This window comes from Phalacrocorax carbo, chromosome 11 (assembly GCF_963921805.1).
Source record: "Phalacrocorax carbo chromosome 11, bPhaCar2.1, whole genome shotgun sequence".
NCBI lineage: Eukaryota > Metazoa > Chordata > Aves > Suliformes > Phalacrocoracidae > Phalacrocorax > Phalacrocorax carbo.
In genome coordinates this window covers 24,717,806-24,737,525 of record NC_087523.1, presented here as the reverse complement: position 1 = coordinate 24,737,525, position 19,720 = coordinate 24,717,806, and the positions used below count along the sequence as shown (strand labels likewise).

General features: G+C 55.1%; 1 long non-coding RNA gene across 7 annotated transcripts in view; it reads right to left on the bottom strand.

Annotated features, from left to right (window-relative positions):
- The window catches only part of LOC135315422 (uncharacterized), a 56,857-nt gene extending 41,695 nt beyond the window's left edge, over positions 1 to 15,162 (bottom strand). For 3 of the 7 annotated variants that reach the window (XR_010374885.1, XR_010374886.1, XR_010374887.1), the window contains exons 1-3: positions 14,948 to 15,146; positions 14,371 to 14,562; positions 14,003 to 14,112 (exon numbers count right to left, since the gene is read on the bottom strand). This is a non-coding gene — a long non-coding RNA (uncharacterized LOC135315422). Of the gene's footprint in view, positions 1 to 14,002; positions 14,113 to 14,370; positions 14,563 to 14,947 lie in introns of all 7 variants that reach the window. The other 4 variants (XR_010374881.1, XR_010374882.1, XR_010374884.1 and 1 more) reach the window with 3 other exon arrangements.
- Between the last annotated feature and the right edge of the window lie 4,558 nt (positions 15,163 to 19,720).

The following is a 19,720-nucleotide window of genomic DNA, read 5'->3' as shown; positions in this document are numbered from 1 at the left end:
TTAGAGCGAGCTTGGCGTTGCAAAGCGTGCCATTATTTTTAATTCGGCAGTCAGAAGAAAATAGATTCTGACACTGATTTCCTGCGTGCTGCGGGAGTTCTCTCCTCAGCATTCCTGTGCACCATTTTACTTTTGTGTCCCGTCCGCTTCGCTTTTGTGCTGTAGCTCTCCGGTTCTAGCTACGCTTCCCACCACCCCCATTACGCTTTGACAAGCCCAGCTCTCACTGTGCTTCCCTTCCCTTCCCTTCCCGTATGCGCGTGCAGGGAAAAGCCCGCGCGTCTGCCACTACAGGACCCGCTCTGGGGGGCAGGAGAGATGACGACGCTCCCTGACAGAGGACACAGCTGAGGGGCGGTCCGCCGGGGCTGGGGAGATGGCAGCACCTTCCCTCAGCTGCCCCATCCGAGCACAGGTGCAGGTGCGCACTGAGGAGAGACAAGCAGGCAGGAGCCGCAGAGCGAGAGAGAAAATAAAATTCACGGGTGGGTGCTACTTGCGTCTCATTTTTAGCGCAAGACATTAATTCTCAGCACATTCTTGGAGCTGCCCCTTTGGGACTCACGGAGAAGAGGGAGGTTGGCCACGCGGTGCAGCCCAGCTCTGCTTCCCCTAGATGGTTTTACTGTTCAGCTGTTGCCCTAATCTGGCCGGTACCCCCGCAAAGAGTTTGGGATTTCTGCTGCCTCTCCGGGCCAGCCACAGACCCCGACTTCATCGCAGCGAATGACCCTGCACTCGTCAGAGCGGTTGCCGAGTCACATCCCGCTGCCTTCCCTGCAGAACTGGAGACCCTTTTTCAGCCCTTGCCCCCTCTTCTCTCAGCTCGTCGCCCATCCCTTTATCAGTGCCGGCACCGATCCTGCCTCCAGCTCGCCCTGTCCCCACCTGCGAGCGCCCAACAGGAGCTAAATGTCTCCTCAAGGATGCACGGAAGAGACGCGCAGGTAACCCAGCACAGACCCCCTGCAAACATCTTCTTTCCATTTGCTTTCCTCTCCTGACACGAAGGGATGACTTAGGAAAAGCGTACTGCTCGCGTTTCACATGCACCGCTTCTACTTTCACTCTCGCTCTCCTTGGCAGTAATTAATAGCGGTGGCGGGGGGGGCTGGGGCATTCCCCCAAAGCGGCTGCGGTTACATCCGGGCGGTTGTGGCACTCCATTAGCTCTGTAGTTTTTAAATCTAAATCTTCTGGAATTGTTAGTTCTGGTCAGGAATCACCCGTACCTGCAAATTTTCTTAATAGCTACGCTTGACCCCAGCCACTGTTTAACAGCTCACCTTTATTTCTCTTCATTTAAGAACCTAAAGCTTCGTTTACTGCTTGGGTTGGAAGCAGGAGCTGTCGCTGCCTCCGAACTTTCTAACAGCCCTGTTACAATTTCAGTACTACCCGCTCCCAATTTAGCTTTCCGGGTCGATTTTCATTCTAGATTCTAAAATTTCCTTATTTTGTTTCTGATCAGGAGTCATTAATGCCTGCAGTTGATTTAATAACGGCTGCATTTAGATTGAGCTATTAATGACTCGCAACTCTATTTATGGCATAAAAAAGGACTGCCTTTATTTTTTTTAATTACAGATTAGGAATAATGACTGCCTGGTTTGTTCAGTAATAGCTGCGATTAAATTGAGTCACGACTCCTCCCTAAATAATATGTGTTTATTTGCACTCCTACAATTTAACCTCCCCTTCACCGGTCAGGGGCACCGACAAGTGCCCGCGCGTACCTCCGCGCCCCCTGCGCCGGCTCCCCAGGGAGCAGCCTCGTACCCTGACCAGAGTCTGCAGCGGCCCGTTGTCGGCCCAGCTCCTCGCCCTCGAGCGGCGGATCCGCTGCTGCCCAGAGGGGACGGAAATGGCGCGGGGTAAATGATAATGTGAAATGATAAACGAATAAAATGATCTCACAAGGGGGAAGAAAACCAGCAAAGCAAAAACCAAACCCCAGACAGAACACCATACCACTAAACCGCCTCACCGCCCCCTCAGCGCCCAAAACAGCATCCCGGGAGAAAAAAAGCAAAGCAGGCCACAAGGGACCTTTCTAGTACAGCTGCTGCCAAAGAGCGCCAAGCTCTGGAAGCCTTACCTCAGGCAACGCCTCCGCTTCTCTAAACGCCAGAGCACGCCTGCCCGGGGGGCTGAGACAGCCCCAGAGCTGCGACCGCCCGAGGGAACACGGGAGCCCCGGCGCCAGAGGAGCCCGGGGGCAGCGAGAGCTGCCCGAGCCCCGGCTGGGGCTCTTCGACCCCCGGGCCCCGCCCCCGCCCTTCCCACAGCGCCCCGCGAAAGGGGCGGGCCGAGCCCCCCGAGGGGGGAAGGCCCCGGGAGCCGTACGGGAGCCGCCTGGAGCTCCCGGCGCGGGAGGGGGGGGGAGAGAAAACACCCAAACCGAGCCCCCCCCCGAGCGGAGCAAACACAGGCTCGGGCCGTTGCCGGGGGGCGGGGCCTGTCGCTAAGGGGAGAGAGCCGGCACCGCCCCCCGGGCCGTTGCCAGGGGGCGGGGCCTGTCGCTAAGGGGAGAGAGCCGGCACCGCCCCCCGGGCCGTTGCTAGGGGGCTGGGCCTGTCGCTAAGGGGAGAGAGCCGGCACCGCCCCCCGGGCCGTTGCCAGGGGGCTGGGCCTGTCGCTAAGGGGAGAGAGCCGGCACCGCCCCCCGGGCCGTTGCCAGGGGGTGGGGCCTGTCGCTAAGGGGAGAGAGCCGGCACCGCCCCCGGGCCGTTGCTAGGGGGCTGGGCCTGTCGCTAAGGGGAGAGAGCCGGCACCGCCCCCCGGGCCGTTGCCAGGGGGCGGGGCCTGTCGCTAAGGGGAGAGAGCCGGCACCGCCCCCCGGTCCGTTGCCAGGGGGCGGGGCCTGTCGCTAAGGGGAGAGAGCCGGCACCGCCCCCCGGGCCGTTGCCAGGGGGCGGGGCCTGTCGCTAAGGGGAGAGAGCCGGCACCGCCCCCCGGGCCGTTGCCAGGGGGCGGGGCCTGTCGCTAAGGGGAGAGAGCCGGCACCGCCCCCCGGGCCGTTGCCAGGGGGCGGGGCCTGTCGCTAAGGGGAGAGAGCCGGCACCGCCCCCCGGTCCGTTGCCAGGGGGCTGGGCCTGTCGCTAAGGGGAGAGAGCCGGCACCGCCCCCCGGGCCGTTGCCAGGGGGCGGGGCCTGTCGCTAAGGGGAGAGAGCCGGCACCGCCCCCCGGTCCGTTGCCAGGGGGCGGGGCCTGTCGCTAAGGGGAGAGAGCCGGCACCGCCCCCCGGGCCGTTTGGCCGCACGGTGGCGGCAGAGAGCTAAAATGGCGCCACTGCGCATGCGCGGCTGCCCGCCTGCAGTACCGCTGTTTGGTCGCACGGTGGCGGTAGAGAGCTAAAATGGCGCCACTGCGCATGCGCGGCCGGCCGCCTGCAGTACCGCGGTTTGGTCGCACGGTGGCGGCAGAGAGCAGGAAAGGGCGCCACTGCGCATGCGCGGCTGCCCGCCTGCAGTACCGAGGTTTGGCCGCACGGTGGCGGCAGAGCGCTAAAATGGCGCCACTGCGCATGCGCGGCTGCCCGCCTGCAGTACCGCTCTTTGGTCGCACGGTGGCGATAGAGAGCTAAAATGGCGCCACTGCGCATGCGCGGCCGCCCGCCTGCAGTACCAGCATCTGCTTGCACGGCAACAGCAGCGGCCAGAGGAAAACTTCCCCCTCGGGAACGGGCGGCTTCCCGTCTGCCGTACCCGGTTTTGATCGACCGGTGACTGCCGCGATCGGATAAGGGGCGGGTGGAAATCTCTACCAGGGTAGCGGAGCTCCCGCCTGCAGTCCCGGGGCTCGGTCGCTCGGTGAAAGCAGCGAGCAGAAAACAGGTGGCCAGTGCGCATGCGCGGCTGCCCGCCTGCAGTACCGCGGTTTGGCCGCACGGTGGCGGCAGAGAGCAGCAAAGGCGCCACTGCGCATGCGCACTGTCCTCCCGCCTGCCCCACTCGCCCCCACCCCACGCCCGAGGGAGGAGAAGCAGCACAAACCACCTGGGGAAAAAGGTCCCCTGTCCCACCCCCACACCCCCCCGGAGTAAGCCCCATCAGTTGCTGTAGGCCTGCGGCATCAGGGCTGGGACAGGGAGAGCAGCAAGTCAACACGTCCTGGAGGGTTAAAGAAGAAAATCCATCAGGGGAACACAGCTGCCCTTCTGAAGGCAGGCTGCCCGGGGTGAGGGGGGCAGCTGTGCGTCGGGGCACAGGGCAGCCAGGCAGACCAGATGCCAGCGGCTGCCCTGCAAAGGAGTTGTGCGCTGCTGAGCCTTGGGCTTCGTTGGCTTGGCAGCGCCTCGCCTCGCCACTGCTCATCCTGCGTAAGCACGAGGCTTCAGCGAGCACAGAACAGGAGGCCAGGGGAAGCGGGGGGGAGGAATGTCACCGGGGAAAAAAAGTCATGCAGGGGGGCCATCTCAGGGGACAGCGTCTGGGAGGGCACAGACACACGCAGAGGGAGGGCGGGGGAGGAGGCGGACACTGCCGGACAGGGGCATGTCTGGGCAGACACGCCATGGGGAACATGCATGGGGATGACTGACACCAGGGGGGTCCCCCCAGGATAATCCACAACGGGCAACTCACCTGGGCTCACCTGCAGCAGATGATCCGCTCCAGATAACCGACCCACTCCGGAGAATCCATTCCGGATAAGCCCCAGCAATGCCCCTCAAACTGCTGCTGTTTCACCCCAAATTTTCCCCAATTTGGGGTTTTTGGGGCGGTCGTTTGGTGGTGCTGATTTCTGTTTGGATGGCTTGGCTTTTTTTGTTGTTGGGGTTTTTGGGGGTTTTACCTTATGGAAAAGCAAAAAAAGCCAAAGGAACAAAGTTGGGATTGCTTTTCCAAACGGTTCACTTCTGGGTCTCTTTGGCCCTTTCCACAACAAAGAAATCGGTGATTTTTGCTCCTGGTTTTGTGCATGAGAATGGTTAGTGGGGTTCCACCCCACCCCACCCCCCCACCGCTTCCCCCCCCCCCCCCCCCTTTCCAGCTGCACAAACCCAGCAGGAGTGGGCTTTCCCAGGAGCCCCCAATTGTTTTCTTTCCCCCAAACCTGTTTGGGTGTTTTGCCTGTTTGGGGTTTTTCACCCCCCACTGCAGACCCAGACTCGAGGGCTTTGGGGTGTTTGTCTGCCCTGGCAGCAGCTCCCAGGCGGCCTGCGCAGCCCCAGAGGGGGAAGTCCCCATCTGGGGGAATCGGCCCCAAATTGGGATGGGAGAGGGAGAACGGGAAAGGGGCAGCATTTGAAAGCGCTTTTGTGTCTTCAGTTGATTGGGGGGGTGGGGGTGGGGTGTGTGTCCAATTTTTAAATCCTCTCTATAAACATCTCTGTCAACATGGTTTCTTTGCATTTTAAAACCTTATATAGCATAGACATTTGCACTTGTGTGTCTGCTTACACATCCTTACAGAGTACATCTATAGTTTATATATACTATCTATTTTACATTTACATACAACACCTGTTTAGACTTAGCTATTAAATTTACACTTACACCTACTTAGGCTATTTACACTTACACAGAATATCTATTTACACATACCTGTTCAGACTTCCATATTAACACGTATATAAACCACCTATTTAGGCTAGCTATCTGCTTACTTACCCTTTGACACTTCAATCTTTTTCGACTTCTCTATTTAGACATCTACTTACAGTTATACCTAGGCTTATTTCACTCTATATAACCTCTATTTAGATTACACATCTGCTTAGACTATGTAACACACACTAAGCGTAGATGCTCGCTCTAGCCAGACTTTCTTCTGCTTTGAATTCCTTCATCTGTCCTTTTTCTTCATTTTAAACTCCTTTATTGTTTAATTTAGATATTTAGACAGTCGAGTTACTTTTGTGTTTTAAAACCCTGTATCTCGATGTAGAATTTCTGTATCCTGAAATACGTTATATAATATAGGAGAGAGAAGTTCTTATTTTATATATATTGACATGTAATATTAATTGATAGATGTATAAAGGGATTTTAAAATAAGAGGGTTTTGTAATAGCCCCCCTGAATTTTCAGGCATTTGGGGGCTGCAACCCCCCTTTTTGGGGGGGAACCCCTACATGACGCCCCCACTCACCTGTTCCTCTGACGCATTATCAGCTCCCCCAGTGACACCGGGGCGCCCCGCATGACATCATCACACCACCACCACCACCCCCCCCCCCAATTTTATTCACCCCCAAGAAGGGCACTAAACAAGGGAATCTACTCCAACCTGCAGCTCATTACTTTAATAGTGCCATTTACAAAGGTACACACACACACACCCCCACACCCCCCAGAAAAGGGGGAGCTCTGCTAAAATCTAAAAGGTGGGGCAGCCCCCCAAACAGCTGCAGCCCCCCCAGCCCCTGTCCGCAGGCTAGCGGCCGCCCCACGGCGGAGCGGGAGCGTGCCAGAGGACAGTGTCACATCTCTCTCGGGCTCTGCTCGGCCACGCTCCCGCGCTGGGATGGGCTCCCCGGGGCGACAAACAGCCCCGGTCCCTGGGGGCCCCGACTCTCCCCACCAGGCAGCCCTCGCGGCCGCACCTGCGGGGCACCCGCTGGAGACAGAGCCGGGAGCCCCCAGGCAGAGGGATGGCCCCTTACCTTCACCACGCTTAACGACCAGCAGGCAAACCCGGGCCGGGGGGCATCTCTTGAGCATCACGAGACACTGAGAAGACATCTGAAAAACAGAAATCCCAAACTATATTTCAGCACGTGAATAAAATAGCACAGAAGAAAATGGAGGAACTCAGTCAGCACAAGGGATAGGAAGGAAATTGAGCCGCAGCAAGATTCTGGGCAAACGGGTCATGTCAAAACACAACACCTCCTTTAAAAGCTAGAGGGACTGGAACACTTGAAAACGGTATTAAGACTAACCGATACCATTTTGAACAGATTCTTCGCGTAACACTGAACGCTCTGGCTGGTGCTGGAAAACGTCTCATCCCTTCCTTACGGCACCGCTGCGGGGAGATAACCCCGTGAGGCTGCGGGGCAAAGTTGTACCGTAACCGGAACCTCCGCTTACAGATCCACCGCAGCAGCTACAGCCCTCGCCCTGCCGCCGCACGTCTTGCTGCCTGGCTCCATGAAGCCTGAAGCGAAGCGTGTCAAACTTGAAAGAGTAACGTAAAAAATTAAGAATAAATCTCAGTAATGCACTTTGTGCTGAGAAGGCGGGCGCGTGTTTACGCACATCCAATATGAGCGTCTAGGCTCTGAAAGCTTTCCATTTTCCTTCTGCGTTCATTTAACTCACACAGCCGTTCACACCCGCCATAAGATTATCTATCTCCAAAATACACAGCAGCAACGTGACTGGGGGGTTTTGGCGTGTTATGGAGTCGGGAGGGACGTCCGCCCAGCTGCCCCGCCCGAGAGATGCTGCTGAACTGCCAGGGAAACGCGCATCCAAAGCGAGACTGAAATAAAATACTTAAGAGCGCTCCCTCAAAATACCGGCAGGAAAAAACCGCCCCCACCCCAACATTCAGTCGCCCCTCGTTAAAGGGGAGAAATAAAACATAGCAGCAAGGAGCTGGACAGAGAGAGATGAGGACAAACAAACAGCACGGGTCTACGTGACAGAGAACGTGGAATTAGAACACAGAGAGGGGGAGCTGGACAGAGAGGGGCCGAGAGAAAATCTAGACGGGCTACGGCGGGCAGAGGCAGGAATTAAAACCTAGGGACAGGGAGCTGGACAGAGAGAGACGGAGATCACAGGGAACAGCGGCGGGTGCAGGAAGAACAGGAATTCATGAATAGGGAAAGGGAGCTGGACAGAGAAGAACTCAGAAAGGCAAGAACAGTAGCAGGGTACAGAGCAGAGCAGACGAACTAAAAAGCGCGGTGGGAGCGTTGAGGCAGACAGAGAGAGATTAAGAAAAAAGTCACGGGCTACGTGGCAAAGCAGGAGGAACTCAGAAACGGGGATGGCAACCAAGGGAGAGTGAGCTGGTGAAGGATAACGGGTATTCAAAGTGAGGGACGGGGAGCTGGGAAAAGCGAGGCAGAGAAAAACAGAATCACAGAGAGAATCACACAAAGCCAAAAAAGAAGAAACTGAACAACAGGAACAGGTGTAACCAAAGCGATGAAATCAACCAACCAGAGACGGTGTTCCATTACGGGAACACGGAGCGTACGAATCAGCGCATCTGTCGATCTGCATTTTAGTCCCTAGGCGATCGTTAATGTCAGCAGAACAACAGACAACGTGCTTCTGTCAGAAAAGGATGACAAAACGCGGTTTCGTGTAGCGCACTGAGAAAACTAGCCAAGACTGCCAAGATTAAGAGCCAAGAAGGTAAAAGGCAATTCTGGCAGGGGGAGATCGCGACCACCGACTCACGGACCACCACCGAGCCTGCGCAGTGATTTACATACGGAACGAGCCAGTTTGTACCGATCAGTAGACAGGACGATAATGAATATGTATGAATACGTAAAATTTTGATCTACAAATTCTACGGGAAAGGTGTGTGAGGTACGCACGCCAGGAGGAGCGATCCCCCGTGCATCTGGCGCCGTGAATAAAGAACGCCTGCTCTTTAATACTAGATTGGTGTTGAATAGATATTTCCGATTTTACCGTGTTTTTTGGTAACAGTTTTGGCACCCCAGATGGGAACCTGCTTTTGAATCTCGACGGATCCGCAGGACCGTGGGACCTGCAGTCAGCCCCAAGGAATTCTTGGGGAGAGCTTCCGATCCCCAGGCCAGAGAATTCTGAGAAAGATCCCCTGGACTGAAGTAAACAAGGCATTCGTTTAAGAAGAAACTTAGGTAGAATAATATGTGGCGTTAGCTTCCCACATAGGACAGGATAGTGGGTTTGAGTCCCACAGGCCTGCCCGTAAGGCGCGGCGAAAGCCACGCAGGGTTGGGGCCAAGAGGTACCTCGGTTGGTAAGTCTCTGCTAGGCGAAAGCCTGTGGAGCGGGACCCGAGGGTAGGGGGGTCTTCAACAGGGGGTTGAAGTCTCCAGGGATATCTAGCAGGGGGCTACAGATCCCAGTGGCGGATTCCCAGTGAGACCTCTAACGGGGGTTGGAGTCCCTCTGACTACTATTTGTGATAGTGCACTATCACAACTGCTAGTCGACTGGGAGATGGGAGCATTTCTGAGTAAGAAACCTATCCCACAGAGAACACCTTTGGGATGTACTTTGAAGCACTGGAAAGACATCGGGGGTGATGACCCACTAACTCGGAAACCATTAATTGAATATTGCAATCATTGGTGCCCAACGTATCAATTGGAAGGTGGGCACGAATGGCCAGAACAGGAGACATTGCAATATCATACCATCTTGCAATTAATGTTGTTTTGTAAAAAGGGAAGGCAAATGGGAAGAAGTGGCATATGTTGATTTGTTCTTTACACTGTGGAATCATCCAGCGTGGCAGAAACAGCGTGAGATATGTCCACAGGATTCTACAGCAATGTTTCTGAAAAGAGGAAAATGTGGTGAGAACTTGAAGTGTTGCTCTACTTGTGATACTGGATACTTCACTTGATGGAACTGACAAGAAAATAGTATTGAATACAGCCAGAAGGCAGGTGCAGGGAGCACATGCTAACAGGAATTTACAGAGAACAACGAATAAGAATTTTCCATCTACAAATCCCGAGTGGGACCCTAATCAGCCAGGACCCAGGGGAATGTTGACTAGATGTCAGAGACAGATTTTATTTGGAGTAAGACATGCAATGCCAAAAGCCATAAATTTTGACCCATTTATTAAGTGAGACAAGAATTAAAGGAGTCCCCTTCAGCCTTTATGGAAAGACTGAAGGTGACCACCAGAAAATATACTCATTTGAACCCAGAAAAACACAGAAAAAGCAATTCAGTCGGTCTCTATATTCATAAGACAATCAGCCCCAGATTGGGGGGGGTGGGGGGGGGAGTAAAAAAACCTTCAGAAACTAGAAGAACCTGAATCCAGAGATCTGGGTAAAATGCTTGAAGTAGCTTGGCATGAAGGAGACCAGAGGAATCAACCCTAGCTGAACACCTGGTTACACTGAAGCTAGGGAATGAAGAAATAGAATTTTTGGTAGATACGGGAGCCACTTCTTTGGTATTGAATACACGTAAAGAGAAAGTTGATCATAAACCAGTAGGTGTTGTTAGTGCGACAGGGCAAAGAAAAATTAGCCTTTCTTAGAGCCATTAAAGTTTAAATTGGAGAAGCAATGGGCAACTCACCAGTTTCTGTATATGCCTGAATGTCCACTGCCTCTGTTATGATGAGATCTATTAAGTAAATTAGATGCTCAAGTAACTTTTAAAGATGGAGAGATTAAATTACTAATACCAGAACAGAATCAAAAGCCACAGAGGCGAGAGCGTTTATGTTACAGGATTCCTCCAGGGAGGAACAGGTTCCCGAAGAAGTGGAAAACGTAGTAATTCCTTTGGTTTGAGCGAGCGGAGCTCCGGAGCGACCTAAGCGGGCAGAGCCGGTAAAAGTAACCTTAAAGCCTGGAGCCAAGCCGGTAAGGCAAAAACAATACCGTATTAAGCGAGAGGCTCGAAAAGGATTAGAGAAGTTAATTATAAATTTTTTTCAGAATATGAGCTCTTAGTAGAATGTGAATCAGAATATAGTACTCCTGTGCCGCCAGTAAAGAAATCTAGAGGCAAAGAGTATTAGCTGGTTCACGATTTAAGGGCTATATCTCAGGTGGTCCAAGATCTACATCCGGTAGTAGCTAATCCATACACTTTACTGACCTCTTTTAAAGGAGGAGCATAAATGGTTTACTGTACTAGATTTGAAGGATGCCTTCTTTTGCATACCTCCAGGCATAAAAAGTCAAAGCCTATTTGCTTTGGAATGGGAAAGCCCCACCACAGAATGAAAGACACAGCTAACATGGACCGTACTTCCACAAGGATTTAAAATTAGTCCTACGATATTTGGGACTCAGCTGGCAAGAAAAAAAATTAGAAATATAGAAATGTATAGAAAAAACAGAACCCAGGGAGAGGCATACTGTTACAGAATGCAGACGACATTCTGATAGTGGCAGAAAGTAAAGAATAATGTTTTGAAATTTTTAAATTTTCTGGGCCAAGGAAGATGCGGAGTTTCCAGAAACAAAACCCAAATAGGAGAAGAAGCAGCCATTTATTTAGGATTTGAAATATCTCAGAGACAAAGACAATTAGAAAGTGAAAAGAAAGAAACTATTTGTCAAATTCCCGAACCTTGCGGCCCGAAGGAACTGAGAGCTTTTCTGAAAATAGTGAAATAGCGTCAGCTCTGGATTCTGAACTACAGACTGTATGTAAAACCATTATATGAGGCACTGAAAGAATCAAAGGATAAATATTTAACCTGGACGCCCGGATGCCAAACGGCATTCAAAGAACTGAAAAGAGCCTCAGTGATGGCCCCTGCATTAGGCCTACCCGATTTCGCTAAACCTTTTGAGCTGTTTGTCCACGAAAGACAACATTTAGCCCTTGGAGTGCTGACACAGCGACTGGGAACCTGGAAGAGACCCGTGGGCTACTTCTCCAAACAACTCGACCACGTGAGTAAAAGATGGCCTGGATGTTTACGGGCAGTGGCAACAGCAGCGCTGCCGATCCAGGAAGCCCCAAAGTTAACAATGGGACAAAAGATGACAGTATGTGTCCCGCACATAGCGGTGACTGTTTTAGAACAAAAGGGGGGTCGTTGGCTATCCCTTAGCAGAATGTTGAAATATCAAGTTGTTCTGTTAGAACAAGACCATGTGGAATCGAAGGCTACTGCTATACTGAATCCTGTATGTTTTTAACAACAGAAAACCTTACGGACAATTTCGAACACGATCGCTTGCTAACTATTGAACAAGTCTATTCCAGCAGACCAGGCCTGAGACACAAACCTCTGGGAAAATCCTGATCTGGAGTTGTTTACAGATGGAAGCAGCTCTGGGCGAGAAGAGAAGCGAATGGCCGGATATGCTGTCGTTATCACCGCCGAGGGAATGGAGTCAGGGGCGCTGCCTGCGAACACCTCAGCACAGAAAGCAGTATTGGTAGCGTTGAAGCGAGCTCTGCGAATGGCAGAAGGACGAAGGATAAATATCTAGACTGATTCCAAACATGCATTTGGTGTGATCCACGATCATGGAGCTACTGGGAAGGAAAAAGGACTGCCATCAGCCCAAGAATCATTGATACAGCATAAAGAAGACATTCTCCAACTTCCGGAAGACGTGCAGAAACCAAAAGAAGTGGCGGTAAAGCGTTGCAAAGCTCATCGATTCGGCCAGACGGCTGTAAACATAAGCAAACGATTGACAGATAAAGCTGCAAAGAGGACTGCAGAGCAAGGTATCCTTGCACTAGTACCAGTAAAACAGATCGGAATTCCAAAGTTGAAACCGAGATTATTATAATAAATTGGATGAGCAATTAGCAGAACAATTGGAAGCATCACAAAACACAGAGAGATGGTAGGTAACACCAGAAAAACAAGTAATAATAACAACAACCCCACAAGTTATGACAGAACTTGCAAAAGAAAAGCATGAGCAAACACATTAGGGTGTAGATGCTACGGTTTTGAGTTTAAAAGCATCTGTAGCGTGTGTAGGCATGACAAGAATAATTAAACCCATGGTAGCTAAGTGTCCAATCTGTCCTAGAAATAATCCCCTGAACCAAAGGAAACCACCTTTAGGAGTAACAAAACAAAAAATTCTCCCGGAAATTATTAGCAAATTAAGTTCTCTGAGTTACCCAGACAAAATAGATATAGCAGTATTTGTTAGTGATGATGGACAAATTTTCTAGTTGGCCAGAAGCTTTCTCGTGCTGCACCAACAAAGCTAGAGTAGTAGTTAAAATGTTGCTGAAAGAAATAATACCAAGATTTAGAGTGCCAACAGGAATGTCCTCTGGGAGAGGACCACATTTTTTTGCAGAGGTAGTTCAACAAATTAATAAAATTTTGGGTATAAAATGGAACCTGCATATGCCCTAGAGACCACAATCAAGTGAAAATTTTGAGAAGATGAACCAAACACTGAACTGACATAGTGGAATATTATTGATCTAGGATGGAAGTATTGAGAAAATGATTATTTCAAAACTTCCAAAGGGGGGAAATGTAACCAAAGCGATGAAATCAACCAACCAGAGACAGTGTTCCATTACGGGAACACGGAGCGTACGAATCAGCGCATCTGTCGATCTGCATTTTAGTCCCTAGGCGATCGTTAATGTCAGCAGAACAACAGACAACGTGCTTCTGTCAGAAAAGGATGACAAAACGCGGTTTCGTGTAGCGCACTGAGAAAACTAGCCAAGACTGCCAAGATTAAGAGCCAAGAAGGTAAAAGGCAATTCTGGCAGGGGGAGATCGCGACCACCGACTCACGGACCACCACCGAGCCTGCGCAGTGATTTACATACGGAACGAGCCAGTTTGTACCGATCAGTAGACAGGACGATAATGAATATGTATGAATACGTAAAATTTTGATCTACAAATTCTACGGGAAAGGTGTGTGAGGTACGCACGCCAGGAGAAGCGATCCCCCGTGCATCTGGCGCCGTGAACAAAGAACGCCTGCTCTTTAATACTAAATCGGCGTTGAGGAGTTGTTTCCGATTTTACCGCGTTTTTCGGTAACACACGGAGTCAGACCAAGAGGGCCAGAGAAAGACAAAATACCGACAGGCTACAGAACAGAGCAGGAGGAATAAAAAAATAAAAACGGAGCCAGAGCCAGGCAGAGAGAGGCGGAGAAAGAACAAGTAGCCACAGGCTACAGGACAGAGAGAGGGAGGCCTGAAAAGACGGGGAGGCAGGGAGCCACTCAGAGCGAGATGGAGAAAGAAGGGGCGGGGGGGCGCCAAAAAAAAAAAAAAAAAAATTTTGCAGCAGGTAAGGAAAGAGAGGGGGCCAGGGGGGAGAGACAGGGAGGGCCCAGGACGCACAAGAGAGGCAACGGGGCCCCAGTGGCCCAGGACTCACCGCGACTCTCGCTCTCAGCGCTGCTGGCACAATTTAGCCGTTCAGATGCTTCTTTCCCCTCCTCTCCGCCCTGCCTCTTCTGCAGCTCCAGACTCTAGGCCGTCCTCCACCTAAAGAGGATACATGGGTGTCTTACCGCTCTTACGAGATGAGGCTTCCTAGGCACGTAGCCTAGCTCGCTCGTGCACTACACGCCCGTACCCAACTCCCGGTTACGCGTACAGACCCTGCGGTGCATGTTGGTGGCCTGGCCCGCTGCGGGCTACGAAGGGGGATCCTCCCTCCCTCACCTGCAGGGACAGGCTCTCTCTTGCCTGCGGCAGGAAGGCAGCTGGCAGCCAGAGCGCCTTCAGTTTCTTCTGCTTTACCTTTCGTTGGTGTCTCCAGCTTCAGCCGAGGCAGCTCCTGTCCACAGCCGGGAAGGGCTCTGTGTGTCCCTTTTCGCCCCCGCGCTGCGAGGATGGCAACACCGGGCAGAGAGAAGCCACGCAAGCCTGAGACGGCCGCAGTCAACGGCATCCCCGGGGGAAGGACAGACAACCACGTCCTCAGCACGGTCTCTGGGAGAGGGAAAGAAGAAACAGCGACCGTCATTACCGTCGATCGACCCTGGCCAAAGCCCCTCCTTGCGCAGGGGCTTCTGGACACACCGCCCCTTCCCCGCGCTACTGCTAAGGGCCCCTGCGCCGAGGGGGAATCCAGTGCGCTCGAGGGCCGGCTCGCTGCCTTCACGACAGGGCCTGGGGGCGGCCAAGGGCTACGCAGCACGCTTCAGGGGAGGTGCCGGGGCTGGGGGCAGGCGCACGGGGCAAGGGGGGGGCCAGGGGAGGCTGAGCGGGAGCTCCGGTGAGCCGGGGAGGCGGCGGCCATCATCTGCGCCCTGGGCAGGGGGAAAAGGTCCTCCTCCTTTCCCTCTTCCCTTCTGTCAGCTCCCGGGGAACTCACCGCTTCTCGGGGAGCGGCCGCACCTGGAAGCCCCCAGAAATCAACACGAATCCAACCCCAAAAATACACCGCGCCTACCGTACGCGGCACGGCCGCCCGGCACCCGAGCGCCGGAACACCGCGCCTCCCGCCGCGCCCCGGCGAGCCACGTGACAGGGCCGGCAGCCACTGCGCCAGGACTACAGCTCCCGGCATGCTCTGCGCCACAACACGGCCGCCCGGCAGCCCCCCGCCGCAAGGACTACAGCTCCCGGCATGCTCTGCGCCACAACGCGGCCGCCCGGCAGCCGCGCGCCGCAAGGACTACAGCTCCCGGCATGCTCTGCGCCACAACACGGCCGCCCGGCAGCCCCCCGCCACAAGGACTACAGCTCCCGGCACGCTCTGCGCCACAACACGGCCGCCCGGCAGCCCCCCGCCGCAAGGACTACAGCTCCCGCCATGCTCTGCGCCACAACACGGCCGCCCGGCAGCCCCCCGCCAAAAGGACTACAGCTCCCGCCATGCTCTGCGCCACAACACGGCCGCCCGGCAGCCCCCCGCCACAAGGACTACAGCTCCCGCCATGCTCTGCGCCACAACACGGCCGCCCGGCAGCCCCCCGCCACAAGGACTACAGCTCCCGGCATGCTCTGCGCCACAACACGGCCGCCCGGCAGCCCCCCGCCACAAGGACTACAGCTCCCGGCACGCTCTGCGCCACAACACGGCCGCCCGGCAGCCCCCCGCCGCAAGGACTACAGCTCCCGCCATGCTCTGCGCCACAACACGGCCGCCCGGCAGCCCCCCGCCAAAAGGACTACAGCTCCCGCCATGCTCTGCGCCACAACACGGCCGCCCGGCAGCCCCCCGCCACAAGGACTACAGCTCCCGCCATGCTCTGCGCCACAACACGGCCGCCCGGCAGCCCCCCGCCACAAGGACTACAGCTCCCGGCATGCTCTGCGCCACAACACGGCCGCCCGGCAGCCCCCCGCCACAAGGACTACAGCTCCCGGCACGCTCTGCGCCACAACACGGCCGCCCGGCAGCCCCCCCGCCACAAGGACTACAGCTCCCGCCATGCTCTGCGCCACAACACGGCCGCCCGGCAGCCCCCCGCCACAAGGACTACAGCTCCCGGCATGCTCTGCGCCACAACACGGCCGCCCGGCAGCCCCCCGCCACAAGGACTACAGCTCCCGGCACGCTCTGCGCCACAACACGGCCGCCCGGCAGCCCCCCCGCCACAAGGACTACAGCTCCCGCCATGCTCTGCGCCACAACACGGCCGCCCGCCCAGCCGCCACACGCACCACCACAGCACCCGCCACGCCGCGAGCCCGCCCTCCCCGCTCTCTCACCCTGCGGGGCACCGTCCCTCCCGCCGATGCACCCGGAAGCCCCACCGAGCCCTCAGCACAGCCTCGCTCTCCCCACCGCCCGCTCCGACCCGCCGCTGCCCCGCCGCAGCCCTCCTCGGGGCTTGACCCGGCACGCAGCGGCCCCCCACCCAGCCCCCGCTCACCTCCTCCCTCGCTACACTCGCAGCCCGCTGACGCTCGGCCACAGCTCCGCTCCGCTCCGCCCTCGGCTCACACTGGCCCCCCGGAGCAGGGCACCACCCCTTTTCCAGGGAGGAGCCGGCACCGCCAGCCCCACTGCCCGCACCTGGGGCTCCTCCAGCCAGACCCCGCCCACAGCTGAGGCGCAGCAGCAACGGGGGGCCCCCTCCCCTCACCCCCACAGTGCACCACCTCCTCCCCCGGGCTCCATCACAGCCCCTTGCCCCACGCCAAGGGAGCGCAAACGCAGCCCTCAGGCCAAAGGAGAGGGCAGGTGTTGGTGCAGGCGCGCACGTAACAAGTCCCAGGAGCGATTCGTGGCTCAGGGTCCCCAACGCTCCCCCTGCCCCAAGGCCACCTCGGCCGCCGTTGCCGCAGCCGCACGGAGCTGGTGGTGGCTGGGATAGTGCTCATTTTCTCCACAGTAGCTAGGAAGGGATACGTTTTGGATTTATGCTCAAAACCCCGTTAATAATGTAGAGATGTTTTGGTTCTTGCTGAGCACTGCTTCCACAGTCAGGGCCTCTTCTGGTTCTCTCAGTGCCCCACCAGCAAGTAGGCTGGGACAGCTGGGAAAGCTTTCCCAGCTAACTGACCAAAGGGATATTCCATACCATTTGACATCATGCTCAGCACACGCAGCTGGGGGAAGAAGGGGGAGTCCTTGGGGGGGGGGGGGGGGGGCTACGGCATTTCTCTCCCTAAGTAACCATGACACATGACAGAGCCCTGCTTTCCCAGAGGTGGCTCAACACCTGCCCGCCGAAAAGGAGGAGTGAATTAATTCCTTGCTTTGCTTCCACGCACAGCTTTTGCTTTACCTATTAAACAGTCTTGATCTCAGCCCATGATTTTTCTCACTTTTACCCTTCCAGCTCTCTCCCCCAGCCCACTGAGGGTGGAGCGAGCAAGCAGCTCCCTGGTGCAGAGTTGCCAGCTGGGGCTAAACCACGGCACGCGCTTGTCCGCGTTTGGCAGGAAAGGGACCGTCCGTCGCCTGGCTCCTGGAGCGACAGGCTGCTGGACAGAGGGGGAGGCCGCCAAAGGTGAGGAGCAGGGCACAGGACAGTAGGAAGAGAGAAGAGAAGAGAAGAGCGGCAGTCGGCTGGACGGGGGCGGGGGGGCGTGTGTGCGTGTAGTGAGAAGGCACGAGGCAGGGAACAGGACGGCCAGAGAAGGACAGGGAGCCTGACGGAGGTGGAGATACAAGCAGCAGAGAGAGGGGAAGAGAGGCAGCAGAAAGAGGGGGGAAGAGCAGGACACAGACCAACAAAGAAGGAAGAGGAGCAGGCTGGAGACGCACAAAGAACCTGGGGCAGGCAGCACGACAGCGAGGGAGGAAAGAAGAATAGGGGCAGGAAGCTGGACCGAGCGCGATGGAGACAGACAAGACAAGCGACAAGAACAGGGCAGAAAGGGAAGAATGAAGCCACGGGGACAGGGAGCCGAGACAGCCAACAACGGAGGGAAGGGGCCGGGGAGGGAACACCACAAAACAAACCATGGGGCTACGTGGTACAGAGCACGAGAAGGCAGAGAATTAAGAATTAGGGACAGGGAGCCAGAGAAACAACAACAAAAAAAAACACCCAAAACAAAGGGAGATGGGGAGCAAAAGGAATCGCAATGCGTACAGAAAGGAGAGAGAAACAATTCTAAAATAGGGTCATGGGGAAGCCAGAGACGGCAAGGTGGAGAAAGGACAAAAGCTACAGGCTACAGGGCAGAGAGGGAAGAATTAACGAACAGACACAGAGAGCTGGGCAGAAAGAGATGGAGAAAGGCTAAAGATCACACGGCCAACAGGGAAGAGAGGGAGCAATTTTAAAAACGGGGGCAAGAAGCCAGAGAGAGGGAGAGGCAACAATAAAATGGGGACAGGCCACAGGGCAGCGAGGAGGGAACCGATGAATGAGAACAGGAGACCAAAGAGAACACAATGTGGAATGGAAAAAAGGAACAGCGTCCTACAGGGAAGGAGGAATTAAAGACCAGGCACTGGGAGGCAGACAGAGACAAACGAAGAAACAAGTGAAAAAAAAAAACAAACAACAAAACAACCAAAACAACCCAACAGCAATGGGCTACCAAGACAGAGAGGGAGGAAATGAGGAAATAAAACATAGCAGCAAGGAGCTGGACAGAGAGAGATGAGGACAAACAAACAGCACGGGTCTACGTGACAGAGAACGTGGAATTAGAACACAGAGGGAGGGAGCCGGACAGAGAGGGGCCGAGAGAAAAATCTAGACAGGCTACAGTGGGCAGAGGCAGGAATTATTAAAACCTAGGGACAGGGAGCTGGACAGAGAGAGACGGAGATCACAGGGAACAGCGGTGGGTGCAGGAAGAGCAGGAATTCATGAATAGGGAAAGGGAGCTGGACAGAGAAGAACTCAGGCAGGCAAGAACAGTAGCAGGGTACAGAGCAGAGAAGACTAATTAAAAAGCGCGGGGGGAGCGTTGAGGCAGACAGAGAGAGATTAAGAAAAAAGTCACGGGCTACGTGGCAAAGCCGGAGGAATTCAGAAACGGGGATGGGAACCAAGGAAGAGTGAGTTGGTGAAGGATAACGGGCATTAAAAGTGAGGGACGGGGAGCTGGGAAAAGCGAGAGGCAGAGAAAAACAGAATCACACAAAGCCATTTGACATCATGCTCAGTACATGCAGCTGGGGGAAGAAGGGGGAGTCCTTAGGGGCTACGGCATTTCTCTCCCTAAGTAACCATTACACACGACAGAGCCCTGCTTTCCCAGAGATGGCTCAACACCTGCCCGCCGAAAAGGAGGCGTGAATTAATTCCTTGCTTTGCTTCCACGCACAGCTTTTGCTTTACCTATTAAACACCCATGATTTTTCTCACTTTTACCCTTCCAGCTCTCTCCCCCAGCCCACTGAGGGTGGAGTGAGCAAGCAGCTCCCTGGTGCAGAGTTGCCAGCTGGGGCTAAACCACGGCACGCGCTTGTCCTGGTTTGGCAGGGAGCGGACCGTCGGCCGCCTGGCTCCTGGAGCGACGGGCTGCTGGGCAGAGGGGGAGGCCACCAAAGGTGAGGAGCAGGGCACAGGACAGTAGGAGGAGAGAAGAGAAAAGCGGCACCCGGCTGGACGGGGCAGGGGGGGCGTGTGTGCGTGTAGTGAGAAGGCACGAGGCAGGGAACAGGACGGCCAGAGAAGGACAGGGAGCCTGACGGAGGTGGAGATACAAGCAGCAGAGAGAGGGGAAGAGA